General features: G+C 45.2%; 1 protein-coding gene across 1 annotated transcript in view; it reads left to right on the top strand.

The window, feature by feature from the left end:
• The first annotated feature begins 262 nt into the window (after window positions 1-262).
• The window catches only part of CCDC91 (coiled-coil domain containing 91), a 416,515-nt gene continuing 410,664 nt past the window's right edge, over window positions 263-6,113 (top strand). Inside the window, exon 1 of the mRNA XM_052640421.1 lies at window positions 263-344. The gene's annotated coding sequence lies outside the window, so the exon portion shown is untranslated. The remainder of the gene's footprint in view (window positions 345-6,113) is intronic.

Genomic DNA, 6,113 nt, shown 5'->3' with positions numbered 1-6,113 from the left:
AGCGCTCTGACGATCACAGGAGCCAAGAGTGGCGGGCCTCAGAAGATGGGGCCTGGGGCTCGCGCTTGGCCTTGGCACACGTGACGCGCCTGTGGGCGTTGAGTGACAGGCGCGGTGTTGGGCGGGCCTTGGCGGAAATCAACTTCCGGGGGCAGAGGCTCTGGAAGCCGGGTGGTGAGCGCGCTGTCCCAAGCCTGTACCTGGGCCGCATTCCCCTAGCTCTGGGTCGCGCCCGGGTGCGCGCGCGTGGCTGTGTGCTGGGGTGGCTCACCAGGCACTGTGGGGGAGCAGCGCGGCGGTGGTGGCAGCGACGGCAGGCGGCAGCGGCGAGAGCCGGGGCGCAGGTAAACGGACACTCGCCTTCTGGGCCTGGGTCTGGGGCCCGGGCCGCAGGAGGCCGGCGGCGCGCCCTGAGGCGGCCTGGGCACGGGCGGGGAGCGCGGCCGGGCTTCCGCCACCGGTGGGTACGGCCCCGGCCCAGGGAGATGTCGGGCCGGGGAGTCACGGGGCGTGACCCGCCGCGGGCTGGAGCTGAACCTCGCTCCCCAGCGGGCGGTGTCTACCCGTGCTTGCCCTCGCCGGCAAATTTCTGCCCCGGCATGTTCCAGAACCTAATGTTTTCGGAAGTCTACGCACAAGTACACGTGATTACTGTGTCACCAAAGCTCCCATGAACGGTGACTTTGATCCTTGCCGAGTTTTCACCGATCGCGCCTGGTTTAAGTTTTCCCTTTGACTTAAGTACAACAGTGTCCGTCAGACAGTCACATTTCCTTGTCGTTACTTTGGGCCACAGACTGCAATAAAAGTAGCATTTCAGAGTGAAGGCAGTGGCTGGTAACTTTCCAAGCGGTGAGGCATCCTTCATCCCCTTAAGTGCGCCCCCTCTCCCACAATAAAGATGATTCTTCCATCTGCCCTTTTTGCATACTGCGGAGCAAAGCTTTGGACGTAAAACCTAAACGTTTGACTTCGCTTGAAGAAGTGGGAACTCTATTAAAAGCAGCGCTGAGTGTTTTTTTTTTTTTTTTTTCTTTTTTTGGTAGGATGCTGCTGCTGCTACTCTCACTTGCTTCCCTGATGAGAGTTGGGGCACAGCCTGATTACCTGGAGGGTCAAGTTCTGACCATAGTTGTAGGTGATTCAGAGGCGCCTTAGGAATTAGGGCTCTTTCTTCTTATCTCCCCTTCTGAACTGTACAGGAACTGATGCCCACCTTACTCGTTAAATAATTATCTGGCGGTAGTTGGACGAAGGCTTTTGGACAGCATTTTGAATGTTGCATTCCTGCTGGTGATTGGGGGTGGGCTGACTTTTCATCTCGTCACGAGGGGGATGGGCTAACATTTCACCCTACAATTTAAGACCGAATTCCCAGAATATTTAGTTGGGTCCTATGACAGGGACTGGCAATAAATTCACGTTGTTCTCTGCCATCGGAGACCTGTATCTTTCATCTTATTTGCTTTCTGCTGCAGTTTCTGTTCCATTGAGGGGATTAGCGCTACTGTACCTGTAAGGTTAATGGAGCTGGAGGATGCCAGAGAGAGTGCACCTGTGTGGTGCTGGCGAGTGGAGTGGGTAAATTGTATGGTAGAGAATTGACCAGGTTACGAAGTTTGGTATACTGCAGGCTGGCTAGGAGGTTGTTCTGTGAGTTGGGAAATCTTATTATTAACTGGTTTCCTAGCAACAGTACAGGCCAAATGGAATAAACATAAAGAAAACAAAGTGGTGAAAGTTACAATTTACCTAACTTTTATTAAATGGAAAAATGTATCTTCTTATTGGAGTGATCAGCTCAAAACTCATGTTTATTTTAATCGTTTTATTTTAATCATCTTGATATCAGACAAACTGCAGAAAGTCATCATAGAGAGACAGCATTTTTTTTTTTTTTGGTGGCAGCGGGGGTGTGGGGGGTCGGGGGAGAAGATAGAAGGTTACCAAGTAGCTAGTCTGAAGCTTAAATGGACAAATAGGAATTTGCCTAGTTAGAGGCATTTTATCTTGTATTCCTAGCTATAGATATATGGTTGTAAAGTATATAGGATTGTTATGAATAAAGAAAACTATGTTTATTGTCTTGTTCTTCATAGCAGAAATTGGGGTGGAAGTGCGTTCGGTTGGCTGAGGTCATTTTTATTAGTAACTTGGAAAGGGCATGTTTAGGTGAGTGTTTCCAAATTTTAGCTTGTAATCACTGTGCCTCCTTTATCAATCTGTTCCTTGTGACTTTTGGTCTTTCTTGAAACTCATCAAATTTTGTTATTTTCTGTCTAAACAATGAGAAAAATAAAAAGGACACACTGGAGTAACTTTTTATATCAGTGTGTTTCTTCTCACTAATGATAAGTCAGTTTTTTGATCTGTAATATTTCTAAAACTTTTTTGTTTCCCCACGGTTTCTCCTCCACCCCAATACCCATTTAGATGGGTTGTCATTTAATTTGAAACATATTTTTCAAAGCTTCCCTGGTGGCTCAGTGGTAAAGAACCCACCTGCTAATGCAGGAGACTGGGACTTGATCCCTGAGTGGGGAATATTCCCTGGAGCAGTAAATGGCATCCCATCCCTGTATTCTTGCCTAAAAAATTCCTTGGACAGAGGAGTCCAGTGGGCCTCAGTCCATGGCGTTGCAAAGAGTCAGACATGACTGAGCAATTAAATAACAACATGTTTTTCAAAAGAGCATGTCTTGTGTCTTTTAAAATGTGGGCTTATTGAGGTATAGTTTGTAAGTAAAAACACTCTCTTAGTATCTTGTTTTTAAACTGACACATGCACAATATTCATATAACTACCACCACAACCAGACACAGAGCATTTCAGTCATTCCAAACGTTCCCTCATGCGACTTTGTAGTTGGTTTCCTCCCCTCAGTGGTAGATCAGGCAACCACTGATCTGTTCCCTATCCATATAGCTTTGTCTTTTCTGGAATGTCATAGAAACGAACTCCTACAACAAATAGAATTTTTTTCTGGTTTCTTTCAGTTAATGCTTTTGTGATTCACCCATTTTGGTGCATGTATCATTACTTTGTCCTTTTTTGCTTTATTGCCATGTACTATTTCATTTCTTTGCATTGATCACTGAGGAAGGCTTTCTTATCTCTCCTTGCTATTCTTTGGAACTCTGCATTCAAATGGGTATATCTTTCCTTTTCTCCTTTGCCTTTAGCCTCTCTTCTTTTCTCAGCTATTTGTAAGGCCTCCTCAGACAACTATTTTGCATTTTTGCATTTGTTTTTCTTGGGGATGGTTTTGATCACTGGCACTGCACAGTGTCATGAACCTTCGTCCATAGTTCTTTGGGCACTGTGTCTATCAGATCTAATCCCTTGAATGTATTTGTCACTTCCACTATATAATCATAAGGGATTTGATTAAGTCAAACCTGAATGGTCTAGTGGCTTTCCCTACTTTCTTCAATTTAAGTCTGAATTTGGCAATAAGAAGTTCATGATCTGAGCCACAGTTGGCTCCTGGTCTTGTTTTTGCTGACTGTATAGAGCTTCTCCATCTTTGGCTGCAAAGAGTATAATCAGTCTGATTTTGGTATTGACCATCTGGTGATGTCCATGTGTAGAGTCTTCTCTTGTGTCATTGGAAGAGGGTGTTTCCTATGACCAGTGCATTCTCTTGGCAAAACTCTGTTAGTCTTTGAACTGCTTCATTTTGTACTCCAAGGCCAAATTTGCCTGTTACTCCAGGTATCTCTTGACTTCCTACTTTTGCATCCTAGTCCCCTATGATGAAAGGGATATCTGTTTTGGCTGTTAGTGCTAGAAGGTCTTATAGGTCTTCATAGAACTGTTTAACTTCAGCTTCTTCAGCATAACTAGTTGGGGCATAAACTTGGGTTATTATATGGAATGGTAGAAGGGAAAAGACTAGAGATCTCTTCAAGAAAATTAGTGATACCAAGGAACATTTCAGGCAAAGATGGGCAAATAAAGGACAAAAATGGTATGGAACTAACAGAAGCAGAAGATATTAAGAGGTGGCAAGAATACACAGAAGAACTGTACAAAAAAGATCTTCATGACCCAGATAACCATGATGTGTGATCACTCATTTAGAGCCAGACACCCTGGGATACGAAGTCAAGTGGGCCTTAGGAAGCATCCTTAGAAACAAAGCTAGTGGAGGTGATGGAATTCCTTTGAGCTATTTCAAATCCTAAAAGATGATGCTGTGAAAGCGCTGCACTCAGTATGCCAGCAAGTTTGGTCAGCAGTGGCCACAGGACTGGAAAAGGTCAATGTTCATTCCAGTCCCAAAGAAAGGCAATGCCAAAGAATACTCAAACTATTGCACTCATCTCACATGCTAGTAAAGTAATGCTCAAAATTCTCCAAGCCAGGCTTCAGTAGTACGTGTGTAAGAAACGCCGCGGGAAGAAAGAGCCACCCCTATGGACTGTTGATCAGGGCCTTTATTGGGCGGTCGCTCTCGGGCAGAACTCCCGGGGGCGGGTGAGCAAGGAAGCGAAGGGGGTCTGTGAAGCAAAGGGAGTCTGCGAGGTATGAGGGGTGGGGAAGGGTTTTATAGCCCGGGCCGGGCTCCCATATAAGGAAGAAAGCGCGGGCTCAGCGGTGATTGGTGTCCAAGGGCTCCGTGTCGGCACCTGATTGGACGGCTTTGGTTGTTGGCCCGCCTCCGGGGCTTGTCTGCAGCACTCTGCCGGGACATGTCCCCACATGCCCGGGCATGCCTCAACACGCCCGACCTTGCCCGACCTTTCAACGTGAACTGTGAACTTTCAGATGTTCAAACTAGATTTAGAAAAGGCAGAGGAACCAGAGATCTAATTGCCAACATCCGTTGGATCATCAAAAAAGCAAGAGAGTTTCAGAAAAACATATACTTGTGCTTTATTGATTATGCCAAAACCTTTGACTGTGTGGATCACAACAAACTGTGGAAAATTTTTCAGGAGATGGGAATATCAGACCACCTGATCTGCCTCCTGAGAAATCTGTATGCAAGTCAAGAAGCAACAGTTAGAACCAGACATGGAACAATGGACTGGTTCCAAATCAGGAAATGAGTAGGTCAAGGCTATATATTGTCACCCTGCTTATTTAACTTATATGCATAGTACATCATGAGAAACACTGGGCTGGATGAAGCACAAGCTGGAATCAAAATTGCTGGGAGAAATATCAATAACAGATACGCAGATGATAGCCCTACTTTGGCAAAAAGTGAAGGAGAACTGAAGAGCCTCTTGAAGAAAGTGAAAGAAGAGAATGAAAAAGCTGGTTTAAAACTCAACATTCAAAAAACAAAGTTTGTGGCATCCAGTCCCATCACTTCATGGCACATAGATGGGGAAACAATGGAAACAGTGACAGGCTTTATTTTCCTGAGCTCCAAAATCATTGCAGATGGTGACTGCAGCCATGGATTTAAAAGACACTCCTTGGAAGAAAAGCTATGATCTAGACAGCATATTAGAAAACAGAGACATTACTTTGCCGACAAAGGTCTGTCTCATCAAAGCTATGGTCTTTCCAATAGTCATGTATGATTGTGAGAGTTGGACTGTAAAGAAAGCTGAGCACTGAAGAATTGATGCTTTTGAACTGTGGTGTGGGAGAAGACTCTTGAGAGTCCCTTGGACTGCAAGGAGATCCAACCAGTCAATCCTAAAGGAAATCTGGCCTGAATATTCATTGGAAGGACTGATGCTCTACTTGAAACTCCAATACTTTGGTCACTGATGTGAAGAACTGACTCATTTGAAAAAACCCTGATACTGGGAAAGATTGAAGGCAGGAGAAGGAGATGACAGAGGATGAGATGGTTGGGTGGCATCACCAACTCTATGGACATGAGCTTGAGCAAGCTCTGGAAGTTGGTGATGGACAGGGAAGCCTGGCATGCTGCAGTCCTTGGGATTGCAAAGTGTTGGACTGACTGATCTGACTGCCTATTTCATTTTATGGCTATATCACAGTGTTATTTATTCACCAGCTGATGGACATTTAGGTTGTTCCAGTGTTTCTCAGTTAGGAATGAAGGCACTATAAATATTCATGTACATTTCTTTGACATTCTTCTGTGGGTCTTTGTGTAGATAAATGCTTTCATATCGTTTGGTTA

This window comes from Budorcas taxicolor, chromosome 5, assembly GCF_023091745.1.
Source record: "Budorcas taxicolor isolate Tak-1 chromosome 5, Takin1.1, whole genome shotgun sequence".
Lineage (NCBI taxonomy): Eukaryota > Metazoa > Chordata > Mammalia > Artiodactyla > Bovidae > Budorcas > Budorcas taxicolor.
This window is presented reverse-complemented; position numbering and strand designations above follow the sequence as displayed.